This window comes from Crinia signifera, chromosome 12 (genome assembly GCF_055691185.1).
Source record: "Crinia signifera chromosome 12, ASM5569118v1, whole genome shotgun sequence".
In the NCBI taxonomy this organism is placed as follows: domain Eukaryota; kingdom Metazoa; phylum Chordata; class Amphibia; order Anura; family Myobatrachidae; genus Crinia; species Crinia signifera.
Genome location: NC_139228.1, coordinates 48,784,733 through 48,805,513, shown reverse-complemented (window position 1 = coordinate 48,805,513; position 20,781 = coordinate 48,784,733). Strand labels below are relative to the sequence as shown.

The following is a 20,781-nucleotide window of genomic DNA, read 5'->3' as shown; positions in this document are numbered from 1 at the left end:
GCTTACCTGGTTATAGAAGTAGAAGAGGGCAAAAAAGAGCCTGTATCTCACCTACAGCCATACCACATTGGATACGCCCAATCTATTCTGCTCTTTCAAGCTAAGCAGTGTTGGGCTTGCTTAGTACTTGGGTGGGAGACGACATGGGAACACCAGGTGCTGTAGGTTTTTTCCCATTACTGGCAAATTGTTTTTATTCTCTAGCTATTTAAATTGGAAACTTTTTTTTTTTATTGCCAGTACAGACATTTGGAAGAGGTCAAACAGACACAATAGCCATCACCTAAAAACTTACCACACTGTTTAGGCCCAAATCCAACTGCTTTTGGCAGCTAAACAGTGTTGAGCCTCTTTAGTAGTTTAATTTGAGACCACCTGCTATTATTATGTCCTGTAGGTCTTTTTACATTACCAACACATGATTTTTTTTCTGTAAGCCAATACAGTTAGGAAACTTTTTTATTAGCTTACCTGGTTATAGAAGTAGAAGAGGGCAAAAAAGTGCCTGTCGCTCACCTACAGCCATACCACATTGGACATGCCCAATCTCGTCTGATCTTGGAAGCTAAGCAGTGTTGGGCCTGGTTAGTACTTGGATGGGAGACCTCATGGGAACACCAGGTGCTGTAGGTTTTTTCCCATTACTGGCAAATTGTTTTTATTCTCTAGCTATTTAAATTGGAAACTTTTTTTTTTTATTGCCAGTACAGACATTTGGAAGAGGTCAAACAGACACAATAGCCATCACCTAAAAACTTACCATACTGTTTAGGCCCAAATCCAACTGCTTTTGGCAGCTAAACAGTGTTGAGCCTCTTTAGTAGTTTAACTTGAGACCACCTGCTTATATCATGTCCTGTAGGTATTTTTACATTACCAACACATGATTTTTTTCAGTAAGCCAAAACAGTTAGGATATTTTTTTGTTAGCTTACCTGGTGATAGAAGTAGAAGAGGGTAAAAAAGTGCCTGTATCTCACCTACAGCCATACCACATTGGACACGCCCAATCTCGTCTGATCTTGGAAGCTAAGCAGTTTTGGGCCTGGTTAGTACTTGGGTGGGAGACCACATGGGAGCACCAGGTGCTGTAGGTTTCTTCCCATTACTGACAAATTGTTTTTATTCTCTAGCTATTTAAATTGGAAACTTTTTTTTATTGCCAGTACAGACATTTGGAAGAGGTCAAACAGACACAATAGCCATCACCTAAAAACTTACCACACTGTTTAGGCTTTTGGCAGCTAAACAGTGTTGAGCCTCTTTAGTAGTTTAATTTGAGACCACCTGCTAATATTATGTCCTGTAGTTCTTTTTACATTACCAACACATGATTTTTTTCACTAAGCCAATACAGTTAGGAAACTCTTTTATTAGCTTACCTGGTTATAGAAGTAGAAGAGGGCAAAAAAGTGCCTGTATCTCACCTACAGCCATACCACATTGGACATGCCCAATCTCGTCTGATCTTGGAAGTTAAGCAGTGTTGGGCCTGGTTAGTACTTGGGTGGCAGACCTCATGGGAACACCAGGTGTCGTAGGTATTTTCACATTACTGGCAAATTGTTTTTATTCTCTAGCTATTTAAATTGGAAACTTTTTCTTTTTATTGCCAGTACAGACATTTGGGAGAGGTCAAACAGACACAATAGCCATCACCTAAAGACTTTCCACACTTTTCGGCCCAATTCCAACTGCTTTTGGCAGCTAAACAGTGTTGAGCCTCTTTAGTAGTTTAATTTGAGACCACCTGCTAATATTATGTCCTGTAGGTCTTTTTACATTACCAACACATGATATTTTTCAGTAAGCCAATACAGTTAGGAAACTTTTTTATTAGCTTACCTGGTTATAGAAGTAGAAGATTGCAAAAAAGTGCCTGTGTCTCGCCTACAGCCATACCACATTGGATACGCCCAATCTCATCTGATCTTGGAAGCTAAACAGTGTTGGGCCTGGTTAGTACTTAGGTGGGAGACCACATGGGAACACCAGGTGCTGTAGGTTTTTTCCCATTACTGGCAAATTGTTTTTATTCTCTAGCTATTTAAATTGGAAACTTTTTTTTATTGCCAGTACAGACATTTGGAAGAGGTCAAACAGACACAATAGCCATCACCTAAAGACTTACCACACTGTTTCGGCCCAATTCCAACTGCTTTTGGCAGCTAAACAGTGTTGAGCCTCTTTAGTAGTTTAATTTGAGACCACCGGCTAATATCATGTCCTGTAGGTCTTTTTACATTACCAACACATGATTTTTTTCAGTAAGCCAAAATAGTTAGGATATTTTTTTGTTAGCTTACCTGGTGATAGCAGTAGAAGAGGGCAAAAAAGTGCCTGTATCTCACCTACAGCCATACCACATTGGACACGCCCAATCTCGTCTGATCTTGGAAGCTAAGCAGTGTTGGGCCTGGTTAGTACTTAGGTGGGAGACCACATGGGAACACTAGGAGCTGTAGGTTTTTTCCCATTACTGGCAAATTGTTTTTATTCTCTAGCTATTTAAATTGGAAACTTTTTCTTTTTATTGCCAATACAGACATTGGGAGAGGTCAAACAGACACAATAGCCATAACCTAAAGACTTACCACACTGTTTCGGCCCAATTCCAACTGCTTTTGGCAGCTAAACAGTGTTGAGCCTATTTAGTAGTTTAATTTGAGACCACCTGCTTATATCATGTCCTGTTGGTCTTTTTACATTACCAACACATGATTTTTTTCAGTAAGCCAAAACAGTTAGGATATTTTTTTGTTAGCTTACCTGGTGATAGAAGTAGAAGAGGGCAAAAAAGTGCCTTTAACTCACCTACAGCCACACCACACTGGATAGGCCCAATCTCGTCTGATCTTGGAAGCTAAGCAGTGTTGGGCCTGTTTAGTACTTGGGTGGGAGACCACATGGGAACACCAAGTGCTGTTGGTTTTTTCCCATTACTGGCAAATAGTTTTTATTCTCTAGCTTTTTAAATTGGACACTTTTTTCTTTTTATTGTCAGTACAGACATTTGGGAGAGGTCAAACAGACACAATAGCCATCACCTAAAGACTTACCACACTTTTCGGCCCAATTCCAACTGCTTTTGGCAGCTAAACAGTGTTGAGCCTCTTTAGTAGTTTAATTTGAGACCACCTGCTAATATTATGTCCTGTAGGTCTTTTTACATTACCAACACATGATTTTTTTCTGTAAGCCAATACAGTTAGGAAACTTTTTTATTAGCTTACCTCGTTATAGAAGTAGAAGAGGGCAAAAAAGTGCCTGTATCTCACCTACAGCCATACTACATTGGATACGCCCAATCTCATCTGATCTTGGAAGCTAAACATTGTTGCGCCTGGTTAGTACTTGGGTGGGAGACCACATGGGAACACCCGGTGCTGTAGGTTTTTTCCCATTACTGGCAAATTGTTTTTATTCTCTAGCTATTTAAATTGGAAACTTTTTTTATTGCCAGTACAGACATTTGGAAGAGGTCAAACAGACACAATAGCCATCACCTAAAACCTTACCACACGGTTTCGGCCCAATTCCAACTGCTTTTGGCAGCTAAACAGTGTTGAGCCTCTTTAGTAGTTTAATTTGAGACCACCTGCTAACATTATGTCCTGTAGGTCTTTTTACATTACCAACACATGAATTTTTTCTGTAAGCCAATACAGTTAGGAAACTTTTTTATTAGCTTACCTGGTTATAGAAGTAGAAGAGGGCAAAAAAGTGCCTGTATCTCACCTACAGCCATACCACATTGGACATGCCCAATCTCATCTGATCTTGGAAGTTAAGCAGTGTTGGGCCTGGTTAGTATTTGGGTGGGAGACCACATGGGAACACCAGGTGCTGTAGGTTTTTTCCCATTACTGGCAAATTGTTTTTATTCTCTAGCTATTTAAATTGGAAACTTTTTTTTTTATTGCCAGTACAGACATTTGGAAGAGGTCAAACAGACACAATAGCCATCACCTAAAAACTAACCACACTGTTTAGGCCCAAATCCAACTGCTTTTGGCAGCTAAACAGTGTTTAACCTCTTTAGTAGTTCAATTTGAGACCACCTGCTAATATTATGTCCTGTAGGTCTTTTTACATTACCAACACATGATTTTTTTCAGTAAGCCAATACAGTTAGGAAACTTTTTTATTAGCTTATCTGGTTATAGAAGTAGAAGAGGGCAAAAAAGAGCCTGTATCTCACCTACAGCCATACCACATTGGATACGCACAATCTATTCTGCTCTTTCAAGCTAAGCAGGGTTGGGCTTGCTTAGTACTTGGGTGGGAGACCACATGGGAACACCAGGTGCTGTAGGTTTTTTTCCATTACTGGCAAATTGTTTTTATTCTCTAGCTATTTAAATTGGAAACTTTTTTTTTTTATTGCCAGTACAGACATTTGGAAGAGGTCAAACAGACACAATAGCCATCACCTAAAAACTTACCACACTGTTTAGGCCCAAATCCAACTGCTTTTGGCAGCTAAACAGTGTTGAGTCTCTTTAGTAGTTTAATTTGAGACCACCTGCTATTATCATGTCCTGTAGGTCTTTTTACATTACCAACACATGATTTTTTTCTGTAAGCCAATACAGTTAGGAAACTTTTTTATTAGCTTACCTGGTTATAGAAGTAGAAGAGGGCAAAAAAGTGCCTGTATCTCACTTACAGCCATACCACGTTGGACATGCCCAATCTCGTCTGATCTTGGAAGTTAAGCAGTGTTGGGCCTGGTTAGTATTTGGGTGGGAGACCACATGGGAACACCAGGTGCTGTAGGTTTTTTCCCATTACTGGCAAATTGTTTTTATTCTCTAGCTATTTAAATTGGAAACTTTTTTTTTTTATTGCCAGTACAGACATTTGGAAGAGGTCAAACAGACACAATAGCCATCACCTAAAAACTTACCACACTGTTTAGGCCCAAATCCAACTGCTTTTGGCAGCTAAACAGTGTTGAGCCTCTTTAGTAGTTTAATTTGAGACCACCTGCTAATATTATGTCCTGTAGGTCTTTTTACATTACCAACACATGATTTTTTTCAGTAAGCCAATACAGTTAGGAAACTTTTTTATTAGCTTACCTGGTTATAGAAGTAGAAGAGGGCAAAAAAGAGCCTGTATCTCACCTACAGCCATACCACATTGGATACGCCCAATCTATTCTGCTCTTTCAAGCTAAGCAGTGTTGGGCTTGCTTAGTACTTGGGTGGGAGACGACATGGGAACACCAGGTGCTGTAGGTTTTTTCCCATTACTGGCAAATTGTTTTTATTCTCTAGCTATTTAAATTGGAAACTTTTTTTTTTTATTGCCAGTACAGACATTTGGAAGAGGTCAAACAGACACAATAGCCATCACCTAAAAACTTACCACACTGTTTAGGCCCAAATCCAACTGCTTTTGGCAGCTAAACAGTGTTGAGCCTCTTTAGTAGTTTAATTTGAGACCACCTGCTATTATTATGTCCTGTAGGTCTTTTTACATTACCAACACATGATTTTTTTTCTGTAAGCCAATACAGTTAGGAAACTTTTTTATTAGCTTACCTGGTTATAGAAGTAGAAGAGGGCAAAAAAGTGCCTGTATCTCACCTACAGCCATACCACATTGGACATGCCCAATCTCGTCTGATCTTGGAAGCTAAGCAGTGTTCGGCCTGGTTAGTACTTGGATGGGAGACCTCATGGGAACACCAGGTGCTGTAGGTTTTTTCCCATTACTGGCAAATTGTTTTTATTCTCTAGCTATTTAAATTGGAAACTTTTTTTTTTTTATTGCCAGTACAGACATTTGGAAGAGGTCAAACAGACACAATAGCCATCACCTAAAAACTTACCACACTGTTTAGGCCCAAATCCAACTGCTTTTGGCAGCTAAACAGAGTTGAGCCTCTTTAGTAGTTTAACTTGAGACCACCTGCTTATATCATGTCCTGTAGGTATTTTTACATTACCAACACATGATTTTTTTCAGTAAGCCAAAACAGTTAGGATATTTTTTTGTTAGCTTACCTGGTGATAGAAGTAGAAGAGGGTAAAAAAGTGCCTGTATTTCACCTACAGCCATACCACATTGGACACGCCCAATCTCGTCTGATCTTGGAAGCTAAGCAGTGTTGGGCCTGGTTAGTACTTGGGTGGGAGACCACATGGGAACACCAGGTGCTGTAGGTTTCTTCCCATTACTGGCAAATTGTTTTTATTCTCTAGCTATTTAAATTGGAAACTTTTTTTTATTGCCAGTACAGACATTTGGAAGAGGTCAAACAGACACAATAGCCATCACCTAAAAACTTACCACACTGTTTAGGCTTTTGGCAGCAAAACAGTGTTGAGCCTCTTTAGTAGTTTAATTTGAGACCACCTGCTAATATTATGTCCTGTAGTTCTTTTTACATTACCAACACATGATTTTTTTCACTAAGCCAATACAGTTAGGAAACTCTTTTATTAGCTTACCTGGTTATAGAAGTAGAAGAGGGCAAAAAAGTGCCTGTATCTCACCTACAGCCATACCACATTGGACATGCCCAATCTCGTCTGATCTTGGAAGTTTAGCAGTGTTGGGCCTGGTTAGTACTTGGGTGGGAGACCTCATGGGAACACCAGGTGTCGTAGGTATTTTCACATTACTGGCAAATTGTTTTTATTCTCTAGCTATTTAAATTGGAAACTTTTTCTTTTTATTGCCAGTACAGACATTTGGGAGAGGTCAAACAGACACAATAGCCATCACCTAAAGACTTTCCACACTTTTCGGCCCAATTCCAACTGCTTTTGGCAGCTAAACAGTGTTGAGCCTCTTTAGTAGTTTAATTTGAGACCACCTGCTAATATTATGTCCTGTAGGTCTTTTTACATTACCAACACATGATATTTTTCAGTAAGCCAATACAGTTAGGAAACTTTTTTATTAGCTTACCTGGTTATAGAAGTAGAAGAGGGCAAAAAAGTGCCTCTATCTCACCTACAGCCATACCAAATTGGACACGCCCAATCTCGTCTAATCTTGAAAGCTAAGCAGTGTTGGGCCTGGTTAGTACTTGGGTGGGAGACCTCATGGGAACACCAGGTGCTGTAGGTTTTTTCACATTACTGGCAAATTGTTTTTATTCTCTAGCTATTTAAATTGGAAACTTTTTTTTTTTTATTGCCAGTACAGACATTTGGAAGAGGTCAAACAGACACAATAGCCATCACCTAAAAACTTACCACACTGTTTAGGCCCAAATCCAACTGCTTTTGGCAGCTAAACAGAGTTGAGCCTCTTTAGTAGTTTAACTTGAGACCACCTGCTTATATCATGTCCTGTAGGTATTTTTACATTACCAACACATGATTTTTTTCAGTAAGCCAAAACAGTTAGGATATTTTTTTGTTAGCTTACCTGGTGATAGAAGTAGAAGAGGGTAAAAAAGTGCCTGTATCTCACCTACAGCCATACCACATTGGACACGCCCAATCTCGTCTGATCTTGGAAGCTAAGCAGTGTTGGGCCTGGTTAGTACTTGGGTGGGAGACCACATGGGAACACCAGGTGCTGTAGGTTTCTTCCCATTACTGGCAAATTGTTTTTATTCTCTAGCTATTTAAATTGGAAACTTTTTATTATTGCCAGTACAGACATTTGGAAGAGGTCAAAAAGACACAATAGCCATCACCTAAAAACTTACCACACTGTTTAGGCTTTTGGCAGCTAAACAGTGTTGAGCCTCTTTAGTAGTTTAATTTGAGACCACCTGCTAATATTATGTCCTGTAGTTCTTTTTACATTACCAACACATGATTTTTTTCACTAAACCAATACAGTTAGGAAACTCTTTTATTAGCTTACCTGGTTATAGAAGTAGAAGAGGGCAAAAAAGTGCCTGTATCTCACCTACAGCCATACCACATTGGACATGCCCAATCTCGTCTGATCTTGGAAGTTAAGCAGTGTTGGGCCTGGTTAGTACTTGGGTGGGAGACCTCATGGGAACACCAGGTGTCGTAGGTATTTTCACATTACTGGCAAATTGTTTTTATTCTCTAGCTATTTAAATTGGAAACTTTTTCTTTTTATTGCCAGTACAGACATTTGGGAGAGGTCAAACAGACACAATAGCCATCACCTAAAGACTTTCCACACTTTTCGGCCCAATTCCAACTGCTTTTGGCAGCTAAACAGTGTTGAGCCTCTTTAGTAGTTTAATTTGAGACCACCTGCTAATATTATGTCCTGTAGGTCTTTTTACATTACCAACACATGATATTTTTCAGTAAGCCAATACAGTTAGGAAACTTTTTTATTAGCTTACCTGGTTATAGAAGTAGAAGAGGGCAAAAAAGTGCCTCTATCTCACCTACAGCCATACCAAATTGGACACGCCCAATCTCGTCTAATCTTGAAAGCTAAGCAGTGTTGGGCCTGGTTAGTACTTGGATGGGAGACCTCATGGGAACACCAGGTGCTGTAGGTTTTTTCCCATTACTGGCAAATTGTTTTTATTCTCTAGCTATTTAAATTGGAAACTTTTTTTTTTTTATTGCCAGTACAGACATTTGGAAGAGGTCAAACAGACACAATAGCCATCACCTAAAAACTTACCACACTGTTTCGGCCCAATTCCAACTGCTTTTGGCAGCTAAACAGTGTTGAGCCTCTTTAGTAGTTTAATTTGAGACCACCGGCTAATATCATGTCCTGTAGGTCTTTTTACATTACCAACACATGATTTTTTTCAGTAAGCCAAAATAGTTAGGATATTTTTTTGTTAGCTTACCTGGTGATAGCAGTAGAAGAGGGCAAAAAAGTGCCTGTATCTCACCTACAGCCATACCACATTGGACACGCCCAATCTCGTCTGATCTTGGAAGCTAAGCAGTGTTGGGCCTGCTTAGTACTTAGGTGGGAGACCACATGGGAACACTAGGAGCTGTAGGTTTTTTCCCATTACTGGCAAATTGTTTTTATTCTCTAGCTATTTAAATTGGAAACTTTTTCTTTTTATTGCCAATACAGACATTGGGAGAGGTCAAACAGACACAATAGCCATAACCTAAAGACTTACCACACTGTTTCGGCCCAATTCCAACTGCTTTTGGCAGCTAAACAGTGTTGAGCCTATTTAGTAGTTTAATTTGAGACCACCTGCTAATATTATGTCGTGTAGGTCTTTTTACATTACCAACACATGATTTTTTTCTGTAAGCCAATACAGTTAGGAAACTTTTTTATTAGCTTACCTTGTTATAGAAGTAGAAGAGTGCAAAAAAGTGCCTGTATCTCATCTACAGCCATACCACATTGGACATGCCCAATCTATTCTGCTCTTTGAAGCTAAGCAGTGTTGGGCTTGGTTAGTACTTGGCTGGGAGACCACATGGGAACACCAGGTGCTGTATGTTTTTTCCCATTACTGGCAAATTGTTTTTATTCTCTAGCTATTAAAATTGGAAACTTTTTTTTTTATTGCCAGTACAGACATTTGGGAGAGGTCAAACAGACACAATAGCCATCACCTAAAGACTTTCCATACTTTTCGGCCCAATTCCAACTGCTTTTGGCAGCTAAACAGTGTTGAGCCTCTTTAGTAGTTTAATTTGAGACCACCTGCTAATATTATGTCCTGTAGGTCTTTTTACATTACCAACACATGATATTTTTCAGTAAGCCAATACAGTTAGGAAACTTTTTTATTAGCTTACCTGGTTATAGAAGTAGAAGATTGCAAAAAAGTGCCTGTATCTCACCTACAGCCATACTACATTGGATACGCCCAATCTCATCTGATCTTGGAAGCTAAACATTGTTGGGCCTGGTTAGTACTTGGGTGGGAGACCACATGGGAACACCCGGTGCTGTAGGTTTTTTCCCATTACTGGCAAATTGTTTTTATTCTCTAGCTATTTAAATTGGAAACTTTTTTTATTGCCAGTGCAGACATTTGGAAGAGGTCAAACAGACACAATAGCCATCACCTAAAAACTTACCACACGGTTTCGGCCCAATTCCAACTGCTTTTGGCAGCTAAACAGTGTTGAGCCTCTTTAGTAGTTTAATTTGAGACCACCTGCTAACATTATGTCCTGTAAGTCTTTTTACATTACCAACACATGAATTGTTTCTGTAAGCCAATACAGTTAGGAAACTTTTTTATTAGCTTACCTGGTTATAGAAGTAGAAGAGGGCAAAAAAGTGCCTGTATCTCACCTACAGCCATACCAAATTGGACACGCCCAATCTCGTCTGATTTTGAAAGCTAAGCAGTGTTGGGCCTGGTTAGTACTTGGGTGGGAGACCTCATGGGAACACCAGGTGCTGTAGGTTTTTTCACATTACTGGCAAATTGTTTTTATTCTCTAGCTATTTAAATTGGAAACTTTTTTTTTTTATTGCCAATACAGACATTTGGAAGAGGTCAAACAGACACAATAGCCATCACCTAAAAACTAACCACACTGTTTAGGCCCAAATCCAACTGCTTTTGGCAGCTAAACAGTGTTGAGCCTCTTTAGTAGTTCAATTTGAGACCACCTGCTAATATTATGTCTTGTAGGTCTTTTTACATTACCAACACATGATTTTTTTCAGTAAGCCAATACAGTTAGGAAACTTTTTTATTAGCTTATCTGGTTATAGAAGTAGAAGAGGGCAAAAAAGAGCCTGTATCTCACCTACAGCCATACCACATTGGATACGCCCAATCTATTCTGCTCTTTCAAGCTAAGCAGGGTTGGGCTTGCTTAGTACTTGGGTGGGAGACCACATGAGAACACCAGGTGCTGTAGGTTTTTTTCCATTACTGGCAAATTGTTTTTATTCTCTAGCTATTTAAATTGGAAACTTTTTTTTTTATTGCCAGTACAGACATTTGGAAGAGGTCAAACAGACACAATAGCCATCACCTAAAAACTTACCACACCGTTTAGGCCCAAATCCAACTGCTTTTGGCAGCTAAACAGTGTTGAGTCTCTTTAGTAGTTTAATTTGAGACCACCTGCTATTATCATGTCCTGTAGGTCCTTTTACATTACCAACACATGATTTTTTTCTGTAAGCCAATACAGTTAGGAAACTTTTTTATTAGCTTACCTGGTTATAGAAGTAGAAGAGGGCAAAAAAGTGCCTGTATCTCACCTACAGCCATACCACGTTGGACATGCCCAATCTCGTCTGATCTTGGAAGTTAAGCAGTGTTGGGCCTGGTTAGTATTTGGGTGGGAGACCACATGGGAACACCAGGTGCTGTAGGTTTTTTCCCATTACTGGCAAATTGTTTTTATTCTCTAGCTATTTAAATTGGAAACTTTTTTTTTTTATTGCCAGTACAGACATTTGGAAGAGGTAAAACAGACACAATAGCCATCACCTAAAAACTTACCACACTGTTTAGGCCCAAATCCAACTGCTTTTGGCAGCTAAACAGTGTTGAGCCTCTTTAGTAGTTTAATTTGAGACCACCTGCTAATATTATGTCCTGTAGGTCTTTTTACATTACCAACACATGATTTTTTTCAGTAAGCCAATACAGTTAGGAAACTTTTTTATTAGCTTACCTGGTTATAGAAGTAGAAGAGGGCAAAAAAGAGCCTGTATCTCACCTACAGCCATACCACATTGGATACGCCCAATCTATTCTGCTCTTTCAAGCTAAGCAGTGTTGGGCTTGCTTAGTACTTGGGTGGGAGACGACATGGGAACACCAGGTGCTGTAGGTTTTTTCCCATTACTGGCAAATTGTTTTTATTCTCTAGCTATTTAAATTGGAAACTTTTTTTTTTTATTGCCAGTACAGACATTTGGAAGAGGTCAAACAGACACAATAGCCATCACCTAAAAACTTACCACACTGTTTAGGCCCAAATCCAACTGCTTTTGGCAGCTAAACAGTGTTGAGCCTCTTTAGTAGTTTAATTTGAGACCACCTGCTATTATTATGTCCTGTAGGTCTTTTTACATTACCAACACATGATTTTTTTTCTGTAAGCCAATACAGTTAGGAAACTTTTTTATTAGCTTACCTGGTTATAGAAGTAGAAGAGGGCAAAAAAGTGCCTGTAGCTCACCTACAGCCATACCACATTGGACATGCCCAATCTCGTCTGATCTTGGAAGCTAAGCAGTGTTGGGCCTGGTTAGTACTTGGATGGGAGACCTCATGGGAACACCAGGTGCTGTAGGTTTTTTCCCATTACTGGCAAATTGTTTTTATTCTCTAGCTATTTAAATTGGAAACTTTTTTTTTTTATTGCCAGTACAGACATTTGGAAGAGGTCAAACAGACACAATAGCCATCACCTAAAAACTTACCATACTGTTTAGGCCCAAATCCAACTGCTTTTGGCAGCTAAACAGTGTTGAGCCTCTTTAGTAGTTTAACTTGAGACCACCTGCTTATATCATGTCCTGTAGGTATTTTTACATTACCAACACATGATTTTTTTCAGTAAGCCAAAACAGTTAGGATATTTTTTTGTTAGCTTACCTGGTGATAGAAGTAGAAGAGGGTAAAAAAGTGCCTGTATCTCACCTACAGCCATACCACATTGGACACGCCCAATCTCGTCTGATCTTGGAAGCTAAGCAGTTTTGGGCCTGGTTAGTACTTGGGTGGGAGACCACATGGGAGCACCAGGTGCTGTAGGTTTCTTCCCATTACTGACAAATTGTTTTTATTCTCTAGCTATTTAAATTGGAAACTTTTTTTTATTGCCAGTACAGACATTTGGAAGAGGTCAAACAGACACAATAGCCATCACCTAAAAACTTACCACACTGTTTAGGCTTTTGGCAGCTAAACAGTGTTGAGCCTCTTTAGTAGTTTAATTTGAGACCACCTGCTAATATTATGTCCTGTAGTTCTTTTTACATTACCAACACATGATTTTTTTCACTAAGCCAATACAGTTAGGAAACTCTTTTATTAGCTTACCTGGTTATAGAAGTAGAAGAGGGCAAAAAAGTGCCTGTATCTCACCTACAGCCATACCACATTGGACATGCCCAATCTCGTCTGATCTTGGAAGTTAAGCAGTGTTGGGCCTGGTTAGTACTTGGGTGGCAGACCTCATGGGAACACCAGGTGTCGTAGGTATTTTCACATTACTGGCAAATTGTTTTTATTCTCTAGCTATTTAAATTGGAAACTTTTTCTTTTTATTGCCAGTACAGACATTTGGGAGAGGTCAAACAGACACAATAGCCATCACCTAAAGACTTTCCACACTTTTCGGCCCAATTCCAACTGCTTTTGGCAGCTAAACAGTGTTGAGCCTCTTTAGTAGTTTAATTTGAGACCACCTGCTAATATTATGTCCTGTAGGTCTTTTTACATTACCAACACATGATATTTTTCAGTAAGCCAATACAGTTAGGAAACTTTTTTATTAGCTTACCTGGTTATAGAAGTAGAAGATTGCAAAAAAGTGCCTGTGTCTCGCCTACAGCCATACCACATTGGATACGCCCAATCTCATCTGATCTTGGAAGCTAAACAGTGTTGGGCCTGGTTAGTACTTAGGTGGGAGACCACATGGGAACACCAGGTGCTGTAGGTTTTTTCCCATTACTGGCAAATTGTTTTTATTCTCTAGCTATTTAAATTGGAAACTTTTTTTTATTGCCAGTACAGACATTTGGAAGAGGTCAAACAGACACAATAGCCATCACCTAAAGACTTACCACACTGTTTCGGCCCAATTCCAACTGCTTTTGGCAGCTAAACAGTGTTGAGCCTCTTTAGTAGTTTAATTTGAGACCACCGGCTAATATCATGTCCTGTAGGTCTTTTTACATTACCAACACATGATTTTTTTCAGTAAGCCAAAATAGTTAGGATATTTTTTTGTTAGCTTACCTGGTGATAGCAGTAGAAGAGGGCAAAAAAGTGCCTGTATCTCACCTACAGCCATACCACATTGGACACGCCCAATCTCGTCTGATCTTGGAAGCTAAGCAGTGTTGGGCCTGGTTAGTACTTAGGTGGGAGACCACATGGGAACACTAGGAGCTGTAGGTTTTTTCCCATTACTGGCAAATTGTTTTTATTCTCTAGCTATTTAAATTGGAAACTTTTTCTTTTTATTGCCAATACAGACATTGGGAGAGGTCAAACAGACACAATAGCCATAACCTAAAGACTTACCACACTGTTTCGGCCCAATTCCAACTGCTTTTGGCAGCTAAACAGTGTTGAGCCTATTTAGTAGTTTAATTTGAGACCACCTGCTAATATTATGTCGTGTAGGTCTTTTTACATTACCAACACATGATTTTTTTCTGTAAGCCAATACAGTTAGGAAACTTTTTTATTAGCTTACCTTGTTATAGAAGTAGAAGAGTGCAAAAAAGTGCCTGTATCTCATCTACAGCCATACCACATTGGACATGCCCAATCTATTCTGCTCTTTGAAGCTAAGCAGTGTTGGGCTTGGTTAGTACTTGGCTGGGAGACCACATGGGAACACCAGGTGCTATATGTTTTTTCCCATTACTGGCAAATTGTTTTTATTCTCTAGCTATTAAAATTGGAAACTTTTTTTTTTATTGCCAGTACAGACATTTGGGAGAGGTCAAACAGACACAATAGCCATCACCTAAAGACTTTCCATACTTTTCGGCCCAATTCCAACTGCTTTTGGCAGCTAAACAGTGTTGAGCCTCTTAAGTAGTTTAATTTGAGACCACCTGCTAATATTATGTCCTGTAGGTCTTTTTACATTACCAACACATGATATTTTTCAGTAAGCCAATACAGTTAGGAAACTTTTTTATTAGCTTACCTGGTTATAGAAGTAGAAGATTGCAAAAAAGTGCCTGTATCTCACCTACAGCCATACTACATTGGATACGCCCAATCTCATCTGATCTTGGAAGCTAAACATTGTTGGGCCTGGTTAGTACTTGGGTGGGAGACCACATGGGAACACCCGGTGCTATATGTTTTTTCCCATTACTGGCAAATTGTTTTTATTCTCTAGCTATTAAAATTGGAAACTTTTTTTTTTATTGCCAGTACAGACATTTGGGAGAGGTCAAACAGACACAATAGCCATCACCTAAAGACTTTCCATACTTTTCGGCCCAATTCCAACTGCTTTTGGCAGCTAAACAGTGTTGAGCCTCTTAAGTAGTTTAATTTGAGACCACCTGCTAATATTATGTCCTGTAGGTCTTTTTACATTACCAACACATGATATTTTTCAGTAAGCCAATACAGTTAGGAAACTTTTTTATTAGCTTACCTGGTTATAGAAGTAGAAGATTGCAAAAAAGTGCCTGTATCTCACCTACAGCCATACTACATTGGATACGCCCAATCTCATCTGATCTTGGAAGCTAAACATTGTTGGGCCTGGTTAGTACTTGGGTGGGAGACCACATGGGAACACCCGGTGCTGTAGGTTTTTTCCCATTACTGGCAAATTGTTTTTATTCTCTAGCTATTTAAATTGGAAACTTTTTTTATTGCCAGTACAGACATTTGGAAGAGGTCAAACAGACACAATAGCCATCACCTAAAAACTTACCACACGGTTTCGGCCCAATTCCAACTGCTTTTGGCAGCTAAACAGTGTTGAGCCTCTTTAGTAGTTTAATTTGAGACCACCTGCTAACATTATGTCCTGTAGGTCTTTTTACATTACCAACACATGAATTTTATCTGTAAGCCAATACAGTTAGGAAACTTTTTTATTAGCTTACCTGGTTATAGAAGTAGAAGAGGGCAAAAAAGTGCCTGTATCTCACCTACAGCCATACCAAATTGGACACGCCCAATCTCGTCTGATCTTGAAAGCTAAGCAGTGTTGGGCCTGGTTAGTACTTGGGTGGGAGACCTCATGGGAACACCAGGTGCTGTAGGTTTTTTCACATTACTGGCAAATTGTTTTTATTCTCTAGCTATTTAAATTGGAAACTTTTTTTTTTTATTGCCAATACAGACATTTGGGAGAGGTCAAACAGACACAATAGCCATCACCTAAAGACTTTCCACACTGTTTCGGCCCAATTCCAACTGCTTTTGGCAGCTAAACAGTGTTGAGCCTCTTTAGTAGTTTAACTTGAGACCACCTGCTCATATCATGTCCTGTAGGTATTTTTTTATTACCAACACATGATTTTTTTCAGTAAGCCAAAACAGTTAGGATATTTTTTTGTTAGCTTACCTGGTGATAGAAGTAGAAGAGGGCAAAAAAGTGCCTGTATCTCATATACAGCCATACCACATTGGTCACGCCCAATCTCGTCTGATCTTGGAAGCTAAGCAGCGTTGGGCCTGGTTAGTACTTGGGCGGGAGACCACATGGGAACACCAGGTGCTGTAGGTTTTTTCCCATTACTGGCAAATTGTTTTTATTCTCTAGCTAATTAAATGGAAACTTTTTCTTTTTATTTCCAATATAGACATTTGGGAGAGGTCAAACAAACACAATAGCCATCACCTAAAAACTTACCACACTGTTTCGGCCCAATTCCAACTGATTTTGGCAGCTAAACAGTGTTGAGCCTCTTTAGTAGTTTAATTTGAGACCACCTGCTAATATTATGTCCTGTAGGTCTTTTTACATTACCAACACATGATATTTTTCAGTAAGCCAATACAGTTAGGAAACTTTTTTATTAGCTTACCTGGTTATAGAAGTAGAAGAGGGCAAAAAAGTGCCTCTATCTCACCTACAGCCATACCAAATTGGACACGCCCAATCTCGTCTAATCTTGAAAGCTAAGCAGTGTTGGGCCTGGTTAGTACTTGGGTGGGAGACCTCATGGGAACACCAGGTGCTGTAGGTTTTTTCACATTACTGGCAAATTGTTTTTATTCTCTAGCTATTTAAATTGGAAACTTTTTCTTTTTATTGCCAATACAGACATTTGGGAGAGGTCAAACAGACACAATAGCCATCACCTAAAGACTTTCCACACTGTTTCGGCCCAATTCCAACTGCTTTTGGCAGCTAAACAGTGTTGAGCCTCTTTAATAGTTTAACTTGAGACCACCTGCTTATATCATGTCCTGTAGGTATTTTTACATTACCAACACATGATTTTTTTCACTAAGCCAAAACAGTTAGGATATTTTTTTGTTAGCTTACCTGGTGATAGAAGTAGAAGAGGGCAAAAAAAGTGCCTGTATCTCACCTACAGCCATACCACATTGGACACGCCCAATCTCGTCTGATCTTGGAAGCTAAGCAGTGTTGGGCCTGGTTAGTACTTGGGTGGGAGACCACATGGGAACACCAGGTGCTGTAGGTTTTTTCCCATTACTGGCAAATTGTTTTTATTCTCTAGCTAATTAAATGGAAACTTTTTCTTTTTATTTCCAATACAGACATTTGGGAGAGGTCAAACAAACACAATAGCCATCACCTAAAAACTTACCACACTGTTTCGGCCCAATTCCAACTGATTTTGGCAGCTAAACAGTGTTGAGCCTCTTTAGTAGTTTAATTTGAGACCACCTGCTAATATTATGTCCTGTAGGTCTTTTTACATTACCAACACATGATTTTTTTCTGTAAGCCAATACAGTTAGGAAACTTTTTAATTAGCTTACCTGGTTATAGAAGTAGAAGAGAGCAAAAAAGTGCCTGTATCTCACCTACAGCAATACCACATTGGATACGCCCAATCTCATCTGATCTTGGAAGCTAAACAGGGTTGGGGCTGGTTAGTACTTGGGTGGGAGACCACATTCGAACACCAGGTGCTGTAGGTTTTTTCCCATTACTGGCAAATTGTTTTTATTCTCTAGCTATTTAAATTATAAACGTTTTCTTTTTATTGCCAATACAGACATTTGGGAGAGGCCAAACAGACACAATAGCCATAACATAAAGACTTACCACACGGTTTCGGCCCAATTCCAACTGCTTTTGGCAGCTAAACAGTGTTGAGCCTCTTTAGTAGTTTAATTTGAGACCAGCTGCTAATATTATGTACTGTAGGTCTTTTTACATTACCAACACATGATTTTTTTCACTAAGCCAATACAGTTAGGAAACTCTTTTATTAGCTTACCTGGTTATAGAAGTAGAAGAGGGCAAAAAAGTGCCTGTATCTCACCTACAGCCATACCACATTGGACATGCCCAATCTCGTCTGATCTTGGAAGCTAAGTAGAGTTGGGCCTGGTTAGTACTTGGGTGGGAGACCTCATGGGAACACCAGGTGCTGTAGGTTTTTTCACATTACTGGCAAATGGTTTTTATTCTCTAGCTATTTAAATTGGAAACTTTTTCTTTTTATTGCCAATACAGACATTTGGGAGAGGTCAAACAGACACAATAGCCATCACCTAAAGACTTTCCACACTGTTTCGGCCCAATTCCAACTGCTTTTGGCAGCTAAACAGTGTTGAGCCTCTTTAGTAGTTTAATTTGAGACCACCTGCTAATATTATGTCCTGTAGGTCTTTTTACATTACCAACACATGATATTTTTCAGTAAGCCAATACAGTTAGGAAACTTTTTTATTAGCTTACCTGGTTATAGAAGTAGAAGATTGCAAAAAAGTGCCTGTATCTCGCCTACAGCCATACCACATTGGATACGCCCAATCTCATCTGATCTTGGAAGCTAAACAGTGTTGGGCCTGGTTAGTACTTAGGTGGGAGACCACATGGGAACACCAGGTGCTGTAGGTTTTTTCCCATTACTGGCAAATTGTTTTTATTCTCTAGCTATTTAAATTGGAAACTTTTTTTTATTGCCAGTACAGACATTTGGAAGAGGTCAAACAGACACAATAGCCATCACCTAAAGACTTACCACACTGTTTCGGCCCAATTCCAACTGCTTTTGGCAGCTAAACAGTGTTGAGCCTCTTTAGTAGTTTAATTTGAGACCACCGGCTAATATCATGTCCTGTAGGTCTTTTTACATTACCAACACATGATTTTTTTCAGTAAGCCAAAATAGTTAGGATATTTTTTTGTTAGCTTACCTGGTGATAGCAGTAGAAGAGGGCAAAAAAGTGCCTGTATCTCACCTACAGCCATACCACATTGGACACGCCCAATCTCGTCTGATCTTGGAAGCTAAGCAGTGTTGGGCCTGGTTAGTACTTAGGTGGGAGACCACATGGGAACACTAGGAGCTGTAGGTTTTTTCCCATTACTGGCAAATTGTTTTTATTCTCTAGCTATTTAAATTGGAAACTTTTTCTTTTTATTGCCAATACAGACATTGGGAGAGGTCAAACAGACACAATAGCCATAACCTAAAGACTTACCACACTGTTTCGGCCCAATTCCAACTGCTTTTGGCAGCTAAACAGTGTTGAGCCTATTTAGTAGTTTAATTTGAGACCACCTGCTAATATTATGTCGTGTAGGTCTTTTTACATTACCAACACATGATTTTTTTCTGTAAGCCAATACAGTTAGGAAACTTTTTTATTAGCTTACCTTGTTATAGAAGTAGAAGAGTGCAAAAAAGTGTCTGTATCTCATCTACAGCCATACCACATTGGACATGCCCAATCTATTCTGCTCTTTGAAGCTAAGCAGTGTTGGGCTTGGTTAGTACTTGGCTGGGAGACCACATGGGAACACCAGGTGCTGTATGTTTTTTCCCATTACTGGCAAATTGTTTTTATTCTCTAGCTATTAAAATTGGAAACTTTTTTTTTATTGCCAGTACAGACATTTGGGAGAGGTCAAACAGACACAATAGCCATCACCTAAAGACTTTCCATACTTTTCGGCCCAATTCCAACTGCTTTTGGCAGCTAAACAGTGTTGAGCCTCTTTAGTAGTTTAATTTGAGACCACCTGCTAATATTATGTCCTGTAGGTCTTTTTACATTACCAACACATGATATTTTTCAGTAAGCCAATACAGTTAGGAAACTTTTTTATTAGCTTACCTGGTTATAGAAGTAGAAGATTGCAAAAAAGTGCCTGTATCTCACCTACAGCCATACTACATTGGATACGCCCAATCTCATCTGATCTTGGAAGCTAAACATTGTTGGGCCTGGTTAGTACTTGGGTGGGAGACCACATGGGAACACCCGGTGCTGTAGGTTTTTTCCCATTACTGGCAAATTGTTTTTATTCTCTAGCTATTTAAATTGGAAACTTTTTTTATTGCCAGTACAGACATTTGGAAGAGGTCAAACAGACACAATAGCCATCACCTAAAAACTTACCACACGGTTTCGGCCCAATTCCAACTGCTTTTGGCAGCTAAACAGTGTTGAGCCTCTTTAGTAGTTTAATTTGAGACCACCTGCTAACATTATGTCCTGTAGGTCTTTTTACATTACCAACACATGAATTTTTTCTGTAAGCCAATACAGTTAGGAAACTTTTTTTATTAGCTTACCTGGTTATAGAAGTAGAAGAGGGCAAAAAAGTGCCTGTATCTCACCTACAGCCATACCAAATTGGACACGCCCAATCTCGTCTGATCTTGAAAGCTAAGCAGTGTTGGGCCTGTTTAGTACTTGGGTGGGAGACCTCATGGGAACACCAGGTGCTGTAGGTTTTTTCACATTACTGGCAAATTGTTTTTATTCTCTAGCTATTTAAATTGGAAACTTTTTTTTTTTATTGCCAATACAGACATTTGGGAGAGGTCAAACAGACACAATAGCCATCACCTAAAGACTTTCCACACTGTTTCGGCCCAATTCCAACTGCTTTTGGCAGCTAAACAGTGTTGAGCCTCTTTAGTAGTTTAACTTGAGACCACCTGCTCATATCATGTCCTGTAGGTATTTTTTTATTACCAACACATGATTTATTTCAGTAAGCCAAAACAGTTAGGATATTTTTTTGTTAGCTTACC

General features: G+C 39.3%; 35 non-coding genes and 10 pseudogenes across 35 annotated transcripts; all 45 read left to right on the top strand.

Annotated features, from left to right (window-relative positions):
• Positions 1–49: 49 nt before the first annotated feature.
• Positions 50–168, top strand: LOC146050857 (5S ribosomal RNA; annotated as a pseudogene).
• Positions 169–514: 346 nt separating this feature from the next.
• LOC146050730 (5S ribosomal RNA) lies at positions 515–633 on the top strand. Its single transcript, XR_014466352.1, has one exon. It is a non-coding gene; the product is annotated as a 5S ribosomal RNA (ribosomal RNA).
• A 345-nt stretch (positions 634–978) lies between these two features.
• On the top strand, positions 979–1,097 carry LOC146051145 (5S ribosomal RNA). The gene has a single exon (XR_014466557.1). It is a non-coding gene; the product is annotated as a 5S ribosomal RNA (ribosomal RNA).
• Positions 1,098–1,425: 328 nt separating this feature from the next.
• Positions 1,426–1,544, top strand: LOC146051350 (5S ribosomal RNA). The gene has a single exon (XR_014466741.1). It is a non-coding gene; the product is annotated as a 5S ribosomal RNA (ribosomal RNA).
• Positions 1,545–1,888: 344 nt separating this feature from the next.
• On the top strand, positions 1,889–2,007 carry LOC146050977 (5S ribosomal RNA). Its single transcript, XR_014466409.1, has one exon. It is a non-coding gene; the product is annotated as a 5S ribosomal RNA (ribosomal RNA).
• A 342-nt stretch (positions 2,008–2,349) lies between these two features.
• On the top strand, positions 2,350–2,468 carry LOC146051216 (5S ribosomal RNA). The gene has a single exon (XR_014466620.1). It is a non-coding gene; the product is annotated as a 5S ribosomal RNA (ribosomal RNA).
• A 344-nt stretch (positions 2,469–2,812) lies between these two features.
• On the top strand, positions 2,813–2,931 carry LOC146050725 (5S ribosomal RNA; annotated as a pseudogene).
• Positions 2,932–3,276: 345 nt separating this feature from the next.
• LOC146051371 (5S ribosomal RNA) lies at positions 3,277–3,395 on the top strand. Its single transcript, XR_014466760.1, has one exon. It is a non-coding gene; the product is annotated as a 5S ribosomal RNA (ribosomal RNA).
• A 341-nt stretch (positions 3,396–3,736) lies between these two features.
• LOC146050965 (5S ribosomal RNA) lies at positions 3,737–3,855 on the top strand. The gene has a single exon (XR_014466398.1). It is a non-coding gene; the product is annotated as a 5S ribosomal RNA (ribosomal RNA).
• Positions 3,856–4,199: 344 nt separating this feature from the next.
• Positions 4,200–4,318, top strand: LOC146050822 (5S ribosomal RNA; annotated as a pseudogene).
• Positions 4,319–4,663: 345 nt separating this feature from the next.
• On the top strand, positions 4,664–4,782 carry LOC146051227 (5S ribosomal RNA). Its single transcript, XR_014466630.1, has one exon. It is a non-coding gene; the product is annotated as a 5S ribosomal RNA (ribosomal RNA).
• Positions 4,783–5,127: 345 nt separating this feature from the next.
• On the top strand, positions 5,128–5,246 carry LOC146050856 (5S ribosomal RNA; annotated as a pseudogene).
• Positions 5,247–5,592: 346 nt separating this feature from the next.
• Positions 5,593–5,711, top strand: LOC146051250 (5S ribosomal RNA). Its single transcript, XR_014466651.1, has one exon. It is a non-coding gene; the product is annotated as a 5S ribosomal RNA (ribosomal RNA).
• Positions 5,712–6,057: 346 nt separating this feature from the next.
• LOC146051310 (5S ribosomal RNA) lies at positions 6,058–6,176 on the top strand. The gene has a single exon (XR_014466706.1). It is a non-coding gene; the product is annotated as a 5S ribosomal RNA (ribosomal RNA).
• A 328-nt stretch (positions 6,177–6,504) lies between these two features.
• Positions 6,505–6,623, top strand: LOC146051402 (5S ribosomal RNA). The gene has a single exon (XR_014466789.1). It is a non-coding gene; the product is annotated as a 5S ribosomal RNA (ribosomal RNA).
• Positions 6,624–6,967: 344 nt separating this feature from the next.
• Positions 6,968–7,086, top strand: LOC146051415 (5S ribosomal RNA). Its single transcript, XR_014466800.1, has one exon. It is a non-coding gene; the product is annotated as a 5S ribosomal RNA (ribosomal RNA).
• Positions 7,087–7,432: 346 nt separating this feature from the next.
• Positions 7,433–7,551, top strand: LOC146051297 (5S ribosomal RNA). Its single transcript, XR_014466694.1, has one exon. It is a non-coding gene; the product is annotated as a 5S ribosomal RNA (ribosomal RNA).
• A 328-nt stretch (positions 7,552–7,879) lies between these two features.
• LOC146051178 (5S ribosomal RNA) lies at positions 7,880–7,998 on the top strand. The gene has a single exon (XR_014466587.1). It is a non-coding gene; the product is annotated as a 5S ribosomal RNA (ribosomal RNA).
• A 344-nt stretch (positions 7,999–8,342) lies between these two features.
• On the top strand, positions 8,343–8,461 carry LOC146051388 (5S ribosomal RNA). Its single transcript, XR_014466776.1, has one exon. It is a non-coding gene; the product is annotated as a 5S ribosomal RNA (ribosomal RNA).
• A 346-nt stretch (positions 8,462–8,807) lies between these two features.
• Positions 8,808–8,926, top strand: LOC146051354 (5S ribosomal RNA). The gene has a single exon (XR_014466745.1). It is a non-coding gene; the product is annotated as a 5S ribosomal RNA (ribosomal RNA).
• Positions 8,927–9,270: 344 nt separating this feature from the next.
• On the top strand, positions 9,271–9,389 carry LOC146050809 (5S ribosomal RNA; annotated as a pseudogene).
• A 343-nt stretch (positions 9,390–9,732) lies between these two features.
• LOC146051075 (5S ribosomal RNA) lies at positions 9,733–9,851 on the top strand. Its single transcript, XR_014466493.1, has one exon. It is a non-coding gene; the product is annotated as a 5S ribosomal RNA (ribosomal RNA).
• A 341-nt stretch (positions 9,852–10,192) lies between these two features.
• Positions 10,193–10,311, top strand: LOC146051351 (5S ribosomal RNA). Its single transcript, XR_014466742.1, has one exon. It is a non-coding gene; the product is annotated as a 5S ribosomal RNA (ribosomal RNA).
• A 345-nt stretch (positions 10,312–10,656) lies between these two features.
• LOC146050833 (5S ribosomal RNA) lies at positions 10,657–10,775 on the top strand (annotated as a pseudogene).
• A 344-nt stretch (positions 10,776–11,119) lies between these two features.
• Positions 11,120–11,238, top strand: LOC146051114 (5S ribosomal RNA). Its single transcript, XR_014466529.1, has one exon. It is a non-coding gene; the product is annotated as a 5S ribosomal RNA (ribosomal RNA).
• Positions 11,239–11,583: 345 nt separating this feature from the next.
• LOC146050855 (5S ribosomal RNA) lies at positions 11,584–11,702 on the top strand (annotated as a pseudogene).
• A 346-nt stretch (positions 11,703–12,048) lies between these two features.
• LOC146051482 (5S ribosomal RNA) lies at positions 12,049–12,167 on the top strand. The gene has a single exon (XR_014466834.1). It is a non-coding gene; the product is annotated as a 5S ribosomal RNA (ribosomal RNA).
• A 345-nt stretch (positions 12,168–12,512) lies between these two features.
• Positions 12,513–12,631, top strand: LOC146051144 (5S ribosomal RNA). Its single transcript, XR_014466556.1, has one exon. It is a non-coding gene; the product is annotated as a 5S ribosomal RNA (ribosomal RNA).
• Positions 12,632–12,959: 328 nt separating this feature from the next.
• LOC146051349 (5S ribosomal RNA) lies at positions 12,960–13,078 on the top strand. The gene has a single exon (XR_014466740.1). It is a non-coding gene; the product is annotated as a 5S ribosomal RNA (ribosomal RNA).
• Positions 13,079–13,422: 344 nt separating this feature from the next.
• LOC146050975 (5S ribosomal RNA) lies at positions 13,423–13,541 on the top strand. The gene has a single exon (XR_014466407.1). It is a non-coding gene; the product is annotated as a 5S ribosomal RNA (ribosomal RNA).
• Positions 13,542–13,883: 342 nt separating this feature from the next.
• LOC146051214 (5S ribosomal RNA) lies at positions 13,884–14,002 on the top strand. The gene has a single exon (XR_014466619.1). It is a non-coding gene; the product is annotated as a 5S ribosomal RNA (ribosomal RNA).
• A 344-nt stretch (positions 14,003–14,346) lies between these two features.
• Positions 14,347–14,465, top strand: LOC146050826 (5S ribosomal RNA; annotated as a pseudogene).
• A 343-nt stretch (positions 14,466–14,808) lies between these two features.
• LOC146051405 (5S ribosomal RNA) lies at positions 14,809–14,927 on the top strand. The gene has a single exon (XR_014466791.1). It is a non-coding gene; the product is annotated as a 5S ribosomal RNA (ribosomal RNA).
• Positions 14,928–15,270: 343 nt separating this feature from the next.
• LOC146051074 (5S ribosomal RNA) lies at positions 15,271–15,389 on the top strand. Its single transcript, XR_014466492.1, has one exon. It is a non-coding gene; the product is annotated as a 5S ribosomal RNA (ribosomal RNA).
• A 341-nt stretch (positions 15,390–15,730) lies between these two features.
• Positions 15,731–15,849, top strand: LOC146051205 (5S ribosomal RNA). Its single transcript, XR_014466610.1, has one exon. It is a non-coding gene; the product is annotated as a 5S ribosomal RNA (ribosomal RNA).
• Positions 15,850–16,194: 345 nt separating this feature from the next.
• LOC146051431 (5S ribosomal RNA) lies at positions 16,195–16,313 on the top strand. Its single transcript, XR_014466815.1, has one exon. It is a non-coding gene; the product is annotated as a 5S ribosomal RNA (ribosomal RNA).
• A 344-nt stretch (positions 16,314–16,657) lies between these two features.
• LOC146051413 (5S ribosomal RNA) lies at positions 16,658–16,776 on the top strand. The gene has a single exon (XR_014466799.1). It is a non-coding gene; the product is annotated as a 5S ribosomal RNA (ribosomal RNA).
• Positions 16,777–17,122: 346 nt separating this feature from the next.
• Positions 17,123–17,241, top strand: LOC146051285 (5S ribosomal RNA). Its single transcript, XR_014466683.1, has one exon. It is a non-coding gene; the product is annotated as a 5S ribosomal RNA (ribosomal RNA).
• A 344-nt stretch (positions 17,242–17,585) lies between these two features.
• LOC146050752 (5S ribosomal RNA) lies at positions 17,586–17,704 on the top strand (annotated as a pseudogene).
• A 345-nt stretch (positions 17,705–18,049) lies between these two features.
• Positions 18,050–18,168, top strand: LOC146051244 (5S ribosomal RNA). Its single transcript, XR_014466646.1, has one exon. It is a non-coding gene; the product is annotated as a 5S ribosomal RNA (ribosomal RNA).
• A 345-nt stretch (positions 18,169–18,513) lies between these two features.
• On the top strand, positions 18,514–18,632 carry LOC146050974 (5S ribosomal RNA). Its single transcript, XR_014466406.1, has one exon. It is a non-coding gene; the product is annotated as a 5S ribosomal RNA (ribosomal RNA).
• A 342-nt stretch (positions 18,633–18,974) lies between these two features.
• LOC146051213 (5S ribosomal RNA) lies at positions 18,975–19,093 on the top strand. Its single transcript, XR_014466618.1, has one exon. It is a non-coding gene; the product is annotated as a 5S ribosomal RNA (ribosomal RNA).
• A 344-nt stretch (positions 19,094–19,437) lies between these two features.
• On the top strand, positions 19,438–19,556 carry LOC146050808 (5S ribosomal RNA; annotated as a pseudogene).
• Positions 19,557–19,898: 342 nt separating this feature from the next.
• LOC146051073 (5S ribosomal RNA) lies at positions 19,899–20,017 on the top strand. Its single transcript, XR_014466491.1, has one exon. It is a non-coding gene; the product is annotated as a 5S ribosomal RNA (ribosomal RNA).
• A 342-nt stretch (positions 20,018–20,359) lies between these two features.
• LOC146051316 (5S ribosomal RNA) lies at positions 20,360–20,478 on the top strand. Its single transcript, XR_014466711.1, has one exon. It is a non-coding gene; the product is annotated as a 5S ribosomal RNA (ribosomal RNA).
• The last annotated feature ends 303 nt before the right edge of the window (positions 20,479–20,781 follow it).